At 39.4% G+C, this 18,999-nt stretch overlaps 1 protein-coding gene across 3 annotated transcripts in view; it reads right to left on the reverse strand.

Annotated features, from left to right (window-relative positions):
• Positions 1–18,999, reverse strand: part of rabgap1l (RAB GTPase activating protein 1-like) — a 108,660-nt gene that overhangs the window by 44,551 nt on the left and 45,110 nt on the right. The gene's annotated exons all lie outside the window — the stretch shown is intronic.

The raw sequence follows: 18,999 nt of genomic DNA on the forward strand, positions 1-18,999 counted from the left end.
TTAATAAAGCATGCATGCCTTCAGTAATTAACAGCCTCATTACTCAAAAACAGACTGAAAAAAGTGAAGAGAGGACATCCTCCACTCGACTTAATCTCTCTCTTTTCTTCTTCAATTTCTCTTTCCTTTTCTGTATTTGAATTTCATTTACTTTCATCTTCTTTACTCCTCTATCTGCGTATCTTTTCTTTCTACAAATTCATATTAACCCTTTCTTTGTTTCTTCTTCATCACTGCAACATCTCTTCTTTTGCATTCCCTCATGTTTCTTATCTTCTACCCTTTTTCCTACCTTGTTTCTTATTCTCACTTAATGTGTCCCCCTTAATGTTTGCCTCAAAGCCTTTATTATATCTCGGTTAACATGAAAGCTTTGTATTATTTGTCTACGAGATTTAAAGAGTTCAGAATTTTGTCTTCACATACAATCTGATTTAGGATGCTACTCAACTCTAAGGGGATCTCACACTGACTTTCTCCTACAGTCTTTGTTCTGAATGTTGAACTGCAGACTTGAGCTGCTAAGTGCACACCTACTTCTTGCTACCTTATTGCTGGAACAAGAGTTATAAATATGCGGATGCGTGTGATGCACGTGTGAATGCTAAAGTTGACAGCTCTCTGATCCCTGCAGGGAGTGGAAGCTGTTCAAGAGGAACTGCGGCCTCAAAGCACCACAGAGGCTTAGTTCAACATTCCCATTCAACAAATATAAAAGAAAGGGAGTAAACTTGTCCCTAAGCATATAACCCTCCCTAGGAGCACAAGTAGAGCCTTACAACCGGCTCTACAGGTGAATTCCAACACTGACATTTTTGTTTAGCCGAGAAATGTTTGTCACTCCTCTAACACTATGACCTCTTTCAGAAATCTTTTTCTGAAATTTCTAAAATGTTTACATTATAGAAAGTGGAAAACGTGGACGTAGTCTCCTTGTCACCTGTCTGTTTCTGAAACAGAAAATGAAGTGAATCGGCTATTGCAGCCATATTGGAAGTGGCAAGGGCTACAGCTATTGGGCGCCTGTCAGTCATGTGACCTAAGTTGTGCCTCTGATTGGGCGAGCTCGCAATCTTAATATCCTCTAAACTGACGAGTTAGAAAAAATTTCAGTTCCCCCACAGTGTGTGCCGATAGTAAACTTAGCAATCCAGACAAGAGATGTTTTTTTTGAACCAGGCTGTAAATAGGTTAATTTCTGCTTTGAAAACTTCTTTTTTTATGTTTTGGGCTTGATGTGTATCTGACTTCCGGTACTTCCGCAGCCAGCCTTAAGCGGACACTCGAGAAACAGCAGGTTTTAGCACTTCCATATTGTCTCATATTCTTAGACCGGAGATGACTGCTTGTTTCCCTTACATTCCTCATTAAGAGAGGGCCCTGTTAGATAAAGGGACAGTTGACAGGACAAGGTAGCAGGACATGACCCTAAAAGCACACCACAAAAGACAGTGTAGTATTCACAACATGATGACAGACAAAAACAGCAGCAATTGACATTTTCCTTCCTGGTTTGCACCAGACACATGATCATTTCATCACCCTGCCTGAGTTTCTTCCTGAGTATGCTCGCTGCATCTTAAAATGAACTTACCCTGATTTCACATTGAAATTTCAAATTTGGTTAAACTGGGCTTAAACTTGGCTCTTAATGTTCACCGCTTATCATGAAAAAGTCAGGAAGTTCGTTACAGTTTTGTTTGTGGTTCAACTGTTTTGTCCATCCTCAACTTTCCATCAGAAAGTTAAGTTAAGCCAGAGCGTTTGGCTGACTATGTGCTCAAAGGGGAAAATCTAGATGTAACCAGAAAATGTGCATTGCCATCGTCCTCTAAAGTTGAACTTTACCATTTGTTTTGTCTCAACAGAGAGCTCAGTATCATCCCAGCATTCACCATCATCCAAAAAGCTCTTCAGCCTTAATCTCTTTCCACTGTTGCCACAGGTAAGCCTATGAAACAGACAGGGGGAGGAGATCCAGATGGCTGTCAGTGATACATTTGTTCTATTTCCAGATAGTGATAAGAAAAGGACAGAGGATCTGTGACTGTGATAAGACTGGGGTAAAGAAGCTGCCATCATATCTGAGGAGAGGACAAGGCTATACTTCAGAGCAGATAACCCTCTTAGTTTTAAATTTTTCATCTTGTAGTCAGTGAAAAAAGTGGATGGCAGGTTTGGGGTGATTTACATAACAGAACAGGATCTGGACTGTCGAATCCTCCCTGATTGGAAAAACCGGGACATAAAAAATTCAGCAAGCAGCTTCACAGGAGAGAGGGAGAGCCTATATAGAGTTTATAATGATGTAAAGCTGGTGTAAGGCAGGGCTATATACACATATTTATGAGGGTTTCCAAGATAATCACCATGCATGCACACAAATTTCCACAGAGGTATGTGTGAAGCAACTGTCAGTTCAACAAACACACGCACATAATGATCTTCAAAATACTACCTGCATTGCAAAACTAAATAGTTCCAATGCACAAAATTCCAATGCAAGTTGCACACGCAGCTGTTTTTCACCTGCACACAAATCAGCAGGAGTGATTCACATCGGCACAGACTCCCTCAGCACTTTGCAGATGACATAATAAAAATGAAGAGATTAAAAAAGCATTAGCACAGGCTGGGGAATTACATCAACTCTGTCCTCCATCAGTCTGATTCCAGCTTGCCGTGTGTGTGTTGATATTCTTCAGTATTGTGTGTATCCATTACTTTTATCCATGGGTGGCTATTAAACTGACAGCTCCAAGTCGGAGAACAAGGCAGAAAGGACAGAAATAGAGGGAGAAGGAGGGTAGAGAGACATGGCAGGACAGACAACAGGAGAAAGAGAGATATTAAGAGAGAAGAAAAAGAAGAGAGGGATACAGAGGGGAGAAGGAGGTATGTACAGCAAGGGGAATGACAGGCTTCCTCTAATTGCAGCCCAGGGGCTTGTTGGGCAGACGGTCCATTACTCAGACCACGCCGACAGGTAACCTACTTAACCCAGCAGCTAAAAATACAAACTGCTGATGTGTCCGAAACCTGCTCTCCACCTCCACATGCCTCCACATCCACCTGCGATTGAATACAACCCTCCTGGTCTGACTGGTAAAAGCAGCCCCAGGTTCAGAGAGTCAGGAGGTTGTCCTCTTTGGAACAACCGCCTGCAGACACACTTCAGCCACACATGAGCAAACACTTCTGTGTCACTGTGGTCAAACCTGCTGTACATACAAGTCAGTGTAGGCATAAAAGTCTCTCCGCTGTGCTTTTTATATGATGCATGATCGGTAAAGCATGTAAGGTCATGCTCTAAGGCAGAACACTGCATTTATTAAAAAAAGAACCAAAAAACAAATAAATAAAATGACCCCTGAATTAAGGTGTCAGATGATTATTTGGCCATATAAAGGACAGTTTGAAATAATTTGCATCAGCTATTGCCTGCTCTCACAGGACCGATCAAAAACTAACAATGTCTGGAGCCACAAGCAGCTTTGTTTGTGTGGCTGCTGTCCAGCAATGTGAGCCCTTTCCTTTATGTTTATCTCGCTATTCTGCATTCTGCTATACATATGTACGCTCAGGCAACATTATCTTTTTAAAATTAAAATGTTTTTTCCTGTTCTTAATAACAACATCTCAAATCTTAAACAGTAAATAAGTGCTACATGATGCACCCAATGTCATTTTTTATTTCATGAATTATTAAAAAATTCCATCTAAACATGTCGCCAGCAAACAGAACCATGCATATTTGACCGTAATATGTATGGAATTATGGTTATCATTCATATCATATTTTTAATCTAATGGAAACAAACACAACCTGTGGGTATGGATATCAGCATCTGCAATAAGGAAAAACGGTCAACTGCTCCCTTAAAATTTGCAGGGGTGAATAATATGGTTGTATTTGAATGAAATTAGTATGGTTTTTAAAAACCAGCAGGTAAATATGTATCTTGCACTTAGTCCTGAGGAAAGAACAAAACGAGCACACAGGGCCTAAATCAAACGTTCATACTTAACCAGCAGATGACAGCAGTAACAGAGCAGATGCTAAGTGGAAAAGATTTTAAATGTTAATCACTTCCTCAGGAATCTAAACACTTATTTAACTTGAAGGCATAAAAAGCCAACACCTGTTATTTCAAAGTAAATAAACTATTAGTCTAGAGGCCAGTCAGCTGTGCTGATAGTGGAGTTGTTCCGTATCATGTGTGCTAAAAGAGCAAACAGATTAAATCCTCTTTATCTTCCTGGCTGTGAGGTTCGGCAACCTTCTCATTGTCTGAATCAGAGGGAAAGATGAAACCAGGGACCATAAGGGCCACTGCTCACACTTGGGTCGGGCTGACATTTGTGGGTAGTGGCCTGAGTCAAAGTCTAGTAAAGCTGCTCTACTGCAACTTTAGCCAGTATCGGGTACACAGGTCAAGCTTTTCCAGAGAACCAGGTGAAAGAATACCTTGCTGTATATAAGATATGATACTACTGCTAGCTGTTGTGCAGAATCAAAACTCGGTCACAGTCACTAAATGGAAGAAATTGCTGGGCCACTGTGACGCCACTGACTTAATGCAAGAGGACCCAACCCATCTGCAAGTGTACAGTCCAAAACAGTTAAAACACAGCTGTTATATCTTTCAAGTTATTGCACATAAATAGAAAACAACACTAGACATGTGGGAGGTTATATTATTAATCTTGAACAGAAAAGCTGACTTAATACTGAAATGTGGTGATAATTTCATCTTCTTCTGCTGTCAGTGACTCCATCAGTGAGACGTCCAATGCTGATGTGACAGAGAAGGAGACTTTTTAGGGGTTAATGCATGTACTGGAGTGAAGGTCATGAGGAATTGTTCAGAACAAACTGCAGTAAGGGCAGAAAAATTAGCCAACACTTGTGGATGATTTACAGCCCAAAAAAAAGATGTCAAAAATTAATTTCAGACGTCTGAGTCACTCTGTCCATCAGCAGCACTGAATCCTGTCAGAATGTCCTGAAGCAGAATAATGAACCACCTACCTGCTCTCACACTCTCTTTCACTCTGGATTGAAGTGCTACTTAAAGCTCAAAATGTAGAAATGTTAATGAAAAATCTTAAAAGCATTGCCTCTTTCCTCTCTATTATTCTGTTCTAAAGAGAGCGGTGAGCTCTCAAGTCACCCCTCTCCTCTGACAGTGTTATGTAACTCTCGGGTGTGGAAGGGGCCCAGGGGTGCTGGCTGGTGAGCCCCCCCGACAGAGATGCAGCCACGCTTTGCTAAACTGATGAGGCTGGAGCAAAACAAGTGGGGTTCAGACAGCTGAACACTCGGGAGCCCGCTAAGCCCTGAAGTGAAAGATCAGCCAATCAGAGAGGAAGCTGCTGGCGTTAAAAGGCTGAAGGCGGCCATGATAACAGATTGCTGTGTGTGTGTGTGCACAGGGTAATTACAGCGAGAGCACAGCTAGTGACAAAAACCTAGCTGTTCACCATACATTGAATCCATCAAGGTATTATAAAAGCTAAGTGGTATGTATAAATTTGCAGTATTTGGGTTGAGTTGATGTTCAGGTGGGCACGTTTTAGCTTTTTGGCAGGAGGCTTAAAACCCGCCTAAGCCACACCTCTTTGCCTAATTCTGTGTTATCTAAAGTCAGGGTGAGTTAGGATTTGAATTACAGTAACTGCCACTGTTGGGGATTGTGACATCAGTGAGACAACATCCTTGTATTATCATTATTATACAGTCTATGATGAGAATTATATCTTTAGCCACTGTATCTCAAACACAAGCAAATATTACGGAATATGTTCAGTCTGACACTAGGAAAAATCCAGTGTCCACATTGTTCTCATCAAAGTACAAAGAAAAAATATAAAGAGTTCACTGAAGCATTGGACCAGCCCAATTTTTTTAGGGATGCACGATATTGGATTTTTGCCGATATCCGATATGCCGATATATCGAAACCCCTTTAGGCCGATACCGATACCGATACCGATACCGATAATCACAAGTTTGTTTGTTTTTTTCACTGTAAAGAAAGCTAAGTCTATCCTGTACTGGAATTTATGTTACTCTTATTGTGACGGTCTTATTTGTTTAAGAAACACACATAAAACAAGACAAAAAACATTTGATTTTACCATAAATAAGAAATGTATTATTTTTTCAAACTCAAGACATTCAGTACTGAAATACAGAAAAATAATTTCTTTAGATCACATGAACTTTAAATGTACAATGCATTTTTAAACATAACTAAGTTGCATTTGATTATTTTAGAGCAACTGTAACAACCTGGTGACAGACACAGAGCTCTGTAGTGCAAATAAATGAAGTGCTACATTTTATTTAAGGAGCTTATTTTTCAGATGGAAATTAATAATAATAATAATAATAATAATAATAATAATAATAATAATAATAATAATAATAATAATATCAGCTGTGCATATTGGCAGAAATTTTTATATCTGCAGATACCGATAAACGTGTTTTTAAGCTTTTATCAGCCGATACCGATATTGTGCCGATAATATCGTGCATCCTTAAATTTTTTTTTTACTGCAGCTACTTAGATGTTATGAGCAAAAATTAACCATTTTTTTCTCATTCAGTGCCAACTGTTTAATGGGTAATAAAGCCTTTGAATAGTCATAGACAATTTGGCCTTAAAAAAAACCTGCTGAAAACTCTGCCATTAAACTGTCCAATAAATCAAAACAGTTGGTTTTGTTGTCTTTGGTAGCTTCGCTGGTTTGTTTGGTTTTGCATCAGGTTTGACACTAAAAAGATGTAGATGAGACAAATCATTACTTTACTGTTTATGTGTTGCTCATCCCTATTCGCTGTCAAGTCTGATTATTGATCCTGTTTCAGTCAGGGGGCTCTTTTTCTTCTCACCCAAGCAGAGATGTGGATCAATCGGATGAATTCATTCCCCTTCAACTTCCTTCCCTCTGATGGGAGAAAAACAAAAGCAGTTGTAGAGCAATCTGAGCCTGGTTACAGCAGGAGCCAGGAGTGGTGCATTCTGGGCCATGTTACAGAACAGAGGCTGTGATGAACCCACAAGATGGTGTGCTAGAGCGCGTCTGTTCCAGGGCTGAACCCTGCAGCTCCACCAGACGAAAGTCCACATGAAGTCAGAGGACCAAGACTGCTCAGAGGAGATTTCTGATACAACATTAAGTTTTTAACTGACATCCTGCACAGTTAAGCAAAAAACAAGTGTCTACAGAGTATACTAAAAACTGTGATTGGTCAGCCACATAATAAAGATGAATGGTTAGCACAAAAAAGGAGGCAATAATAGGAGAACAGGACAGATGGGGGGTGGAGAGTGGAGTGTAGAAATAAGAAGAAATGGAGAAGCAGACAGGCAGGGGGAGGCAGGAGGACACAAGGGGAGAGCTAGAGGAGAGTGACTGACAGCATGAATAATAGCAAGCCTTTTCATTTTTGGAAAGATGGCTGCTTCTTTGAAAATAGGCGTGGATTAGGAGTGACAAACAGGCTGCATCTGGATCACAAAAACCTTACGTTAACTCCTCAAAAGAATAATAAGGAGGAAATAAAGAGAGTTGTTTGGTCTAGAAAGATGCCATTAATTGTTTTTTTAAGTGGCACTTTTTACTGGTATGCACTTGTGACAATGGTATATATTTTTATAGACCTATAATCTGTACATTTTCTATAAGAAATGACTACTTGTGAGCATTCTGGTGATCGTTATAAGGATGGACAAGTATCTCCCCATTAGAATAATGATGCTATGGGATGGAAACTCTGCCTTACTTAAACAACCATCTGAACACAGTGTTCAAGCAGCATGTGCCACTCAGCAGCTCTACTGTCGCAGCAAAGACCCAACTGGTCTGTTCAGTGTCCTGTGGTTATCAGTGGGATTGTGTTACTATGATGGATGCCATTAAGGAGAAAATGTGTGTTCAGCAAACATTTCCTCAAAGTAAACATAAAATGCTTTCTTGGCAATTCAAAGGTCTGCTATTAATTTCCACTGAGGCGCTCTCTGGCTTCCTGAAATAAATAACAGTTTGAGGAAGAAGAAAACCCCGAAGCCAAATACAAAGGAGAAGATCGAAGCAAAAAGGCTAGTAATGAATTTTTAACTTAATTTGAACTGTGCTCTCTGTTTTGTCCAACATCTACTAAGAAAATAAGATCACACTCTAAAGTTTCAGCGTGGGAACCTAGCTGAGATGAAAGTTTGCCTTTTAGGCTTTAAGAGAAGAATTTTGCTTCAAATTGAAAGACTTTAATATCCGGCAAATAACATTTCTAAAGATGATCCAAAAATTTTTAAGGAGCAAAAATGTCTTGGTGTTTGTGTGGAAAAAGGCTTTCTTTTTGATTTTATTAAGTCTTAAAGATCCTCCCAAAACCCCTCACCTTTTTCATTTCAGTGGGACGAAGCACGACAATCTAGCAGCCTAATAATCAAAGGACGGCAGCCTGGTAATTAAAAACCAGCTCCCCCCTGAGGCCTTTGTCCTTGGTTGCTGGAGAGGAAGTTTCTCGAGGCTTCCCTCGAGAGTTAAGGTTGGGGTGTGTGTGTGTGTGTGTGTGTGTGTGTGTGTGTGTGTGTGTGTGTGTGTGTGTGTGTGTGTGTGTGTGTGTGGGAGGGTGGGGGGAACAGCTGGCCCGCCTGGCAGATTGCAAATTCATCTGTCTCTGTATCTCTGCCGTGGCATTTTAATGGTCCAAATGGTTCTGCATTTAAATAGGCCCAGTTTGAAGTGCAGGCACATGATTAGATAAAAAGGGAATGAGCAAAATGTCTGGGTTTACTTCTGGTAAAAATGCAGGCATGCAGTTTGGATGAACACTCATGAAACCAGAAATGAAGAGTCACAAAGAGGTTGTTTGGGTCAGCAGTTGAAGAGTGACATTTTTCTTCCTGAGGCTGGGATGGTATGTTCCTCTATTCCTTGAGATATGTATTGTAATCTGATAGTGATAATTATTGCTTTTTTGCCCTTTTTTTAAATAAAACAAAAATGTGAATCACACAGACAGTATAATATCATGTATTGCATTTCAAAGACACCAAGTCAGCAAGACTTTGCTTTTAAATCACCCGCTAGTTTTCATTATCATCTATGATAACTCTCGGCAGCAACATCCAAGATATCTGTTTCCATTGATTTTTCTATCTCTGTGATGGTTGTCTTTTTTCTAATTCACCTTTTCTAGAGTCCTCCCCCATCAAGTATATGATTGGTTGTTTTGAGCAGTGGCAGCAGCCTTTCTCTGAAGGACACAGGCTGAGGTAATTCAGGTAGCTGGTGCTTTGACATATAAAAAAAATAAAAAACCTGAAAGCTTATTACACGTGTACACAAATTCGATCAAGAGTGCCACAGGCTTCATTGCCTCTGTCCTGGTTTTGTTTATCATTTGTCTAACAACTACTCTCCTCGTGTTTCTTTCAGCTATCTTTCTGAAAAAATATGATGTCACCTCATCACTATCTGTCCGCCTTCATCTGCAATTGATAAATAAACTTAAGTGATACTAGAAATACAAATTTGGGTTCATCAAAACAGTAAACAAAAAATAAATGACACAATTAGATTCCAGTGCATTTAATGGTCTATAATTAATAGGGGCATCATTACACATACTTTCTTGCTGTGCATGGGTTTCATTGTTTTTTTGTTTTTTTTTTAGGCTTAATTTCTGAATAGTGAGACATTTTGCATCCATACTATCTTTGAGTAGTGCATGTGAAACAGCAATCAAGTGGAAACTAAATAAAACCTTACAAAATAAATGATTAAAGTGAGTCATCTAACTGTTGTCACTATCTCTGCTGTTTGTGGCACATGCAAAATGCTCCAAAACAAAGCAATGTGGCAGCTGATCAACACCACGTCATTGTAAAACTGACACAGTGCTGCAAAGAGAAAACCTCCCTTCAAAAATCTGCACTGGAAACAAAAAGACAAATTATTCAGCTTCAATATGTAACACAGTAACTGTCAGAATGTGGTAATTAAGACCATGATTCCTCACCAAGCATCAATATTCTACCCTCCCTGAACAAAAGTGCCCAGCTTGGCAGATAGACACTCAGTTCTTTGTGAAATGAGAGACCTGTTTACGACTTGATCATTTATTTAGACTCAACACACAAAGCACACATGCTAACACTCCCAATGTCAGTGGGAGTCTCCCGCTTTTTATCTCATTCTCCTGCTGAACTCCCGATTTGTGTTTTCTCACAATTTTTCCCCAATTTTTACGTTCATACTATAACAGACTGGGTAATGGGAATGTTCCTGTTAAGAATAGTTATTTTGTGTTTGAGAACTACAAGTTTCAGTGAATTCATCAGCTGGGATCGGCAGTTCAGCAGCCAATGTCAGTTTGTTTTCTAAGAAAGAGCCAAGTGTTACTTTTGTTGTGGTTATGGCCAACAGTAACTGGTATTGAGTGTTCAAGTGAAACGTTAACATCCAAACGTGGATTAAGTCTCAGGGTCTCTTTTGCAGATGCTAAAATACTAGTTAAAGGCTATGTCAAAGGCTTGCTAGCCTCGGTTGGCAAAAGTCTGCTAGCTTAATGTTAACATCAATGGAAAATCCCATTGACAGGCTAATGCCCTTAGCATTACACCTGTTATACTATCTATGAAGTGATGAGTGATTTTGGAGACACACACAAAAAAAAAACACCTTAATGGTCATTGCTTACAAGAATAAGTTTCCTGGTTCTTAAAAAAAGATAAACGGCAGTTTACAAGAGCTGTTTCTTGCTGCTTCTCTGCACAGTGTTTCTCAAGAACCAAGGGGCAACATCCGGTTAGTTAAAATGAAGCCTATGGGGAAGTGCTAAAAGTTGTTGTTCATTGAGAATCCGCTTCAGGCTGGCTGTGAAAAAAACGGAAGTCACGAACACACCACACATAAAAACAGATTTTTACGGCATTAAAAACACATGTACAGCCTAAAAACTGCTTGGGTATTCACTATCAGCACACACTGTGCAGCGAGTGAATTTTTGTCTAACTAGCGGTTTAGAGGTTAGTGGGATCGTTTGATTGTCTGATCAGAGACACAGCTCAGGTTAGTGACTGACGGTCACCCTGTAGCTGTTCAGAAGGAAACTCAAAGCCGGCGTCATATCAAATGTGACTGCGTCCGTGGATTGGCTTCATTTCACAGTACCAGGAACAGACAGGTGACGTAGGCTACGCCCATGTTTTATACAGTCTATGATGAGAACTAAACAGAAAATTATGCAATTGCATCAAAGGCCCATAAAATGCAGCACACTTAAAAAAATAGGCCAAGAGTTTCTCTAAAAACCAGTGGTAGAAAATAATAAATACTGAAAACCTGACGATTTTAGTATGCCAAGTGCACATCGATGACTTTTTTTCCACCTGAAGTTTCAATATCTATTTTCTTATCCTAAACGTTAGGATAAGCTTTATTCAACTCCAGTTGAATAAAGCTGTGCTCTTCTCTCTGCTTTTGACATTATACATACACTTCCCTACTGACACAGCTCTGTTTTATGCTGGCTACTTTCACAATTCAGCAGAAACAAATAGTGATGCTAACCAATGTAGAAACCCTATGTGCTGTTCCAGTCAGCCTTTGGTGGGAAATAAATTGGTGCCAGAGTGAGAAGCTCTCCCCGTCTCCTGTTCCTCTATCTCTCTGCAGACAGACGCACACATACACCAAAACAGCATCACACAGAGAGGTCAGTGAGTAAAGTACATCCTCCCAGATAGCTGACATTTTCTGTGTTTCGAAGCTTTTACGGGGGGATTTAGTTTGAGTCTTTGTGTTGTGGGGACAGAGAACCCCTAGGGATGTCACAGAGGTGGGTCAGTCCATGAAAGAAGACAGGGATGCGTTTAGGTGAGTGTGAAGTTATGTGAATTGTGGTGTGTAGATGTTGGTTTGTGTCCACCTGATGTTTGTGTAAAGTAAACAGCATTTTTAATACAGACGTACGGCGAGGACACACACACACACACACACACACACACACACACACACACACACACACACACACACACACACACACACACACACACACACACTTACACACACTTACACACACGGATATAGTTTAGTCTGCTTTTTCCTCATCCAATTCTTCAAAATGAGAATGTGTATGAAAAAGTGATGAAGATGTTTCTATTTTAGAGCCATTGGAAATATCTGTTTTAATTTCCCCCATTTATAAACTCCAAATAAATTCTCTGGAGCCTTGTTTCTTTTGCAGACTCAGTTCAGGGTTTCCATAGGGACACAGCGGCTCTTTAGCGCCGATATTGAGTGGGGAAGAGATAAAAGGGCAATGACGATGCTTGGCTTTTAGCTGGGATCTACAGCCTCATACTGCACAGCACATATGTAAATTAAGACTACAGCTTAACAGTCATGAAACAGTTCAAGAAACACGGTGGAATTTTTTGGTTTGTTGTTTACAAGACAAGTTAAACACCGTATTTCTATTCAAACAATGTAATTACACACTCTGACACACTTAAGTTATTTAAAAAGACTGTAACACTGATTGAGCACTATTTACAATATACAACAACTAAAAGGTCTAATGCAAAGATAAACTATTTTTGGTCGGTGTCTTACTCAGAAATACTGACAACCTAGAAATCTGCACTGCAACCTGAAATCCCAATTATTTTTTTTTTTTTTTGCATTTTACATGTACGAGGGAAGTGGCAATATCTTGTTTAGAAAAATGAAGCCTATACAGAAGTGCTAAAAGTTGATGTTCATGAAGAATCCGCATGAGGTTGGTTGCAGAAAGAACAGAAACCACATACACACCAAGTAAAATTAAACAGGACTTTTAAGGCATAAAAATCATATTTACAGCCTGTTACTTGGCGATTAATAATTACTTGACTGTCTTGACTGCTTATCTTACTGGTATTTTTTAGTAATAACAGTCCCCACCATTACCATTAATTGAGTACCAATATCCATTATATCATACTGCATGCTGTGAAAAACATCATATTTAGTGTATTACATTCTATCCAGTAAATCATATTGCATTTTTGTTTGCTAGTGTGCATCTCACATCAAATCACATGGTATTGCATCGTACTGCAAAGTATTGCATTGTTTCATATCAAATCTTTTCATATTGTATGACAACTCATCACATCATGTTGCGTCTCAATATATTATAATCCATTCTTTCCAAGTGCATCCAATCAAATCAGACTGAATCATCCTGTACAGTATCACACCCCACTGTATCATATTATATTCTATGGTATCGTATTGAATCGTTACATATTGCATCACACTTCACTGTTTCCTTTACCACTGTATGGTATCATATTGTATTGTATTTTATAGAGACATATCAAATTGTAATGCATCTTTTTTCCTGTCATATCTTGTACCGTCTTGAATCACATTGTATCACATCGTATCACATCGCATCGAATCGTATCGAATCGTATACTGCTTTGTCTTACCCTGTGCTTCCCCCCCTAATTCAGTCCTACAAAGAAGCCGTTTTGTCCACAGGAGATCATAGTCCACATCAAACTTATTGATTTGATATAAAACCAAATGTGTTTTAGAAAGAACATTATGTTACTGCATGGAAGGCTCTAGTGCATATGTGTTTATGAGGTCGTCACTGCTCTTATGGTTCTGTGTATAGCTCATTTTGACCTGAGTTACTTAGCTGTAGGGCATTTCAGTAACAGCTCAGGCACTGGTTGACCACTTCTAATGGAGGGTTCAAACATTGAGGTTTTATATGTTTCAAGGATTAGTATTCTCCTTTTCTTTGCCAGCATATGGCCACAGCAGGTTTCCTTCCATCCTGCTGAGTTCAGCTGTTAACTGACTGGTCAATAAAGACAACCGTCAAAGGATACAGTAGTGAACCAGAGCAGCAGACACCAAACAGCCATTATCAATTCACTCCTTTCCCCCACTCATTCACTCTCCTCCTGCATTCTGAGAACAGTAACAAGGCTAAATACCACAGAAGAAGAAGCAGCAATATCAAGGACGCCCTGAGGCGAGCTACTGGACCATTACTACTAAATAAGTGCCTAACATAGCCAGGCCTGGTGTGCTACTAGTGGTGACAATGCCTCAGGATAAAGAGAGAATAGGAAAGAAAAAGAAATGAGGTAGAAGATGGGAAGAAATCTGCTAAAGAGCCAAGGGGGAAATTTGGCTGTCTTATGGTATTTAATTCAGCTAAAATGCCCTGAGAGAGATGAAGAAAGCTGGCTGTACATCTGTTGGCAAAGCCTCAGTACCTGAGGTCTGCAGGGAGGTTAACAATAGGAAACAGAGTGCCCTCCATTGTCCTTTAATGTCTTTGTCTTTGTCCCCTATGAATGAATAGAGCAAGAGTAATGCTGCAAATTACACTATATCAAATTAGAGGGAATGAAAAGAAAAGAAACTAAACACTCTTTAGATGTTCCTTCCATACAGCGAAACAGGAGAGTGGACTGAAGCTCTTCCAAAGCCAATATTTAAATGAGCTCCACTCTGTCACAATAAAAGTCTTTGCTTGTGAACAGAAAAAAGACCGTCTGCAGTTCAAAGTGCCGGCTGTGGGGGGGATCAGAAGTGTGAGCATGGGGGAGAAAAGAGGACAGGCTCTTACACATTTGAACAGACCAGAAAGGTAAGGTGGTAGGGAGATAAAAAGTGTTTGATCTAGCCACAGTTACTAAAAGAATTTCCACTTTTTTCAAATAATCAGAAATGCTTCACTGTTTATTTCACTTTCAATATGACATTTATAGCTAAAAAACAAGGAGTTGACAATGGTTTTATAATATCTATGTGTAGAAGTTTTAGATTTTTTTTATGTACATTATTTAAATCCAGTATACTGTGTTTATTTATTCAGGATAATTTGGACTAAAGTAGTTCTCTGATCAAGTTCCTGAGCATTCACTGATGTATTCTGTGACCATGCACCATGAAGAGATTGGAAAGGTACAGGAGAGGTAGTGGTGGTGCTGTACATCATGGCTGGCAGTTTATCAATCACAGATTTAATGATCATTACAGGGGTTCAAGTGAATCAATAAGTAGCTGCTCAGTTCAGCTCCTGATGTGGGAGCTGTCAGTCTATATTTCTTTTCCATCAGACTCTCTGCAAATATTCCACTCCAGCTTTTTGAATATTTAATACCTGTGAGTCACTTTGCTCCATGTAATTATACCCACAATAAAAAAAAAATCTTAGTGCATCAAGTTCACTTTAATGCTGGTACTTATTCCTGCAACACCTTCATTTACCTAAATTGGTGAAGATTTACGTATGTAGAATGTACATGGATGAGTTCCTGTGGTTCTAAGAGTTTCTGTATTAGGAGAAGCAGAGAAATTATAAGGATGTCTAAAAAATTACTCTTTACATATGTGCAACAACTTCCAATCAAGACACATAGTGGGCTTTAAGTTATCTTTGGCTTTTCTTTGAGCATTTGGAACAAGCAGACCCAATACTGGGGCATGATTTTCAGATACTAAAGTAGTCTTAAATTGATAACAACACAAAGATTAATGCAAATCTTAGCTGTGAGGATCATTAGTCCGTTGTTAATCGTATTAGCAAGTAGCCTTCATCTATACTGATTAAACTGGTTCCTCAGAATAACCTGGGTAATCATAGCAACTGTTCACAGACTCTAAAAAAATGTATAAATACATATATTGTGAACTAGACTTGCTGGTAAAGCCAAATAGATTTTATTATGAACAAACTAATTACATGTGGCAATGTATACAGACTGTATAACCTTGAGACTATGGCCTAACGACAGTCATGATGGTTTTCAGTACAACAAGCTCTCTCTCTCATGAGATACTGCTATGTTCTCCACAGATCCCCACCATCCCAGCTCATACAGTATAGATAGTGTTTATATAGAGATACTCTGCACTGAACATTTTTAATGGTAAAAAAAAAAAAAAAGATATCACAGTTTTCCTTTTAGGTCAAGTGGCAAATAGGACAAATACACCTCATTAGGTTGAAAAGAAAAACCCTGGTATGACCTTATCACCATATAAAAAAATCTTCCTGACCAGGCAGAAGATTTCCAGCAGAATCAGCAACATAGTCTATGTGGTCCCATCATAGGGCAAATAATAACCCTGACCTAAATTAGTTTTCATAGTTGCCCCAAGCCAGATGGTAGCTTTTGTGCACCAGAGCGAGGTGGGATTTCATAAAGTGCTTTTATTAGATGTAGAGTCAGCATCACTTAGGACTAAATGTAAAAGAGATGATGCCACAGAGACTGAAATCTTTGTCGAGTAAAAGAAAAGTTAAAAAATGCAGAATCTGACTTTTTGAAACTGATAGTGGACCTTAAAATCAGAGGAGGCAAGGTGTTTGTTTGAAGAGCAGAAGCACTTAGAAAGAGAGAGTTACCTTTAATAGACAGGGGACCTTTGTCAATCATAAGGTCCAAAGGTGAAATAGAAGCACTCCACTCTAAAAGCAGCTGATGAAAACTTCCTCTATGGCCACATCCAGGGAGCTTTCCAATTGTCCTATCAGAAAGGTAAGTGTTCCTTTTATCACTCTGGGGCAGTCTGACAGAATTCAGGTCTATGGGGGCCACTTGATTGGTGATACAGCCTGAAAACATGTTGTTCCTTGGTAGAGAGTGTAACCTCTCTGCAGCTATGGCAACAAGCGATAGTAACATTTGTAAAATAAAAGGCACGGTGCTGTGATTAAAATGTCATGTCCCTACTGTATGCTTTGCTGAGAGGCTGTCACAGTATTCTCATGACACTACACCGACTTTCTGCAGAATTCTGATGTGCACCCAGAAATGACCAGCTTGAGTTCTGATTTATAGGCAGGTAGGTAGGCTGATGTGAATTTATGGGTAATCCATACTGTGGGTGAATATTTATGGATGAAATAAATCGAAATACAAGTTTACAGTTTGAGTTTCTAGATGTTGATACTTAATACTTTTCTTCTTGTAAAAGTAAGTAAAAATCTTTACTACAATTTTCAAGTGTCTAAAAAAGATCCTTGATGAGATGGGGAGCTCCAAAAATGCTCATTTTAAAATGGATTTTCACAAAATGTTGTATTAACCTGCATAGTCCCCACAGAGCAAATACATTGGGAACCATTCAATCCCTAAACTTTATCCCCAGTACCATCAAAGAGTTTAGATTGAGGTGATTGATGTAGAATTTTGTACCAACACTCATGGTCCCAGAGGACTCCTGAGGCCAAGTGCACCAGTTTGAGTGAAAGAGTCAGTCATAGCTAAATCTGACATAAAAGATCAGACCAATTTAGTCTCCACCTAGCTGGTGCACTGGACTCAAGATGGGAAATTAATCATTTTAATCAACTCTGAACAGGCTCAACAGAGGTTAAATCTTTAGCCTTTTTTGAATTAATACTCACACTGTGCATTATTCACCTTGACAATTTAGTTACACCCACCCAGACCAACACCTGTCAGCTATCATGGCACAGTCAAGGGCCCTGCTGAAAAAGACTGAGGCTATGCAAGATGTATGAAGGTGTGTTGTTGTGTGCATGTCTAAATCTGTCCTCCTTATATCATCAAAGGCTTTGGGGTGGGTGCTGTTGGGCTCCAACATCAGCACAAAGAGGCAGCTACTGACTTCCCCTCCAATTACGACTTCCCCACCTCAAAAGAGGGTCAGCTGGTCCTTTCTCAATCAGCTCTGGAAGAGGAGAAGAAAAGTGGCAGGATAGAAAATGAAAGAGGAAGAGAGACGAGTGCTGCCATTTGTGGTAATAAAAGGGAATTCCTGATTTAGCGTCAACTGTGATTATGGAGCAGATTATTCACTCCAAAGCTAGTTATCAAAGCCTAGAAAAAAACACTGAAGCACCCAGAAGCTGCCTGCTCACTGCACTTATAATAAAGAATACAAGTGGGTATACAATACTGCATGCTAAAATTATTCTGGAGCTGTTCATGCAATGAGAGGTTTTCATAGCTCTGTGCTGACATAGCTCTATGCAAATAGTTTATGGTGCTATAAATAATCACTGAACTATTTTCTTTTATGGATATTCACAGAAATATAACACTGCTTTTTTCATCAAGTTGTAGAGATATTTTTGTATCCCACAGAAAATGCAGTTTATGCTATAAAAGTGACCTTAATAAATTACCTAATTACTTATTCCACCCCAGGCTTTTGTCTCCTGTACTGCTTCTTTTGCTTACTTAACACCTCTCTTCTTCCCGCCCACATTTCCCCCTTCAACCTTCTCCCTAATTCCCACTTGTTTGTCAATCTACTGAACTGTTTGGTGAAGAGAGAGAGGGGCCAAAGCCGTTTCAAAGCACATCTGGACAAGTCTGAGTGAGAGTGTGGATTTCAAAGGCCAATTTAAGACCAGGAACATGAGATCAGGCTCCATAATGAGGATAATGTTCTGACAGAGGGGCGGTATGATAGTGTGCTTTGACTAAAGGAAAAGCTAACAGTAACCATGCAGATATGACCTGATCAGCCGACTGCAGGCTCAGAGGATAATGAGCAGGCTGAATCCCAAACTCCAAGCCTCTGCTTTATTTCCATACAGCAATTTATTCTGACACTATTGCAATCGATCTGCAGAAATTTATTTTTTACGTTTTCTTAAGTTTAAACGGATGCACAATGCTTTTTTAAAGCCTTATATTGTCCCTTTGATGGGTTCATAGCAGCTTTACATGATTTACAGGTAGAAATGTTTGACTTATTTCAGGCTGGTATATCAAAACATTCATTTCAGCTACTATCTCTCTAAGTCCACCAAGCATCTAAAACCTAGCACTCTGGAAGCCTCTTTCTCTGCTAACTTGCCACAAAGTTGTGTTTCTCTCTTTAAAATAAGAAATGTATTCTTTATTGGAGATTCACCAACTGGTGAAGTTGACATGTGAGCAAGACATGTGAATTATTGTACTGAGTCTCACCTGAGGAGCACTCCAA

This window comes from Halichoeres trimaculatus, unplaced genomic scaffold (assembly GCF_033239565.1).
Source record: "Halichoeres trimaculatus isolate MK-OKI-2021-1 unplaced genomic scaffold, fHalTri1.1 fHalTri1_scaffold_4, whole genome shotgun sequence".
NCBI lineage: Eukaryota > Metazoa > Chordata > Actinopteri > Labriformes > Labridae > Halichoeres > Halichoeres trimaculatus.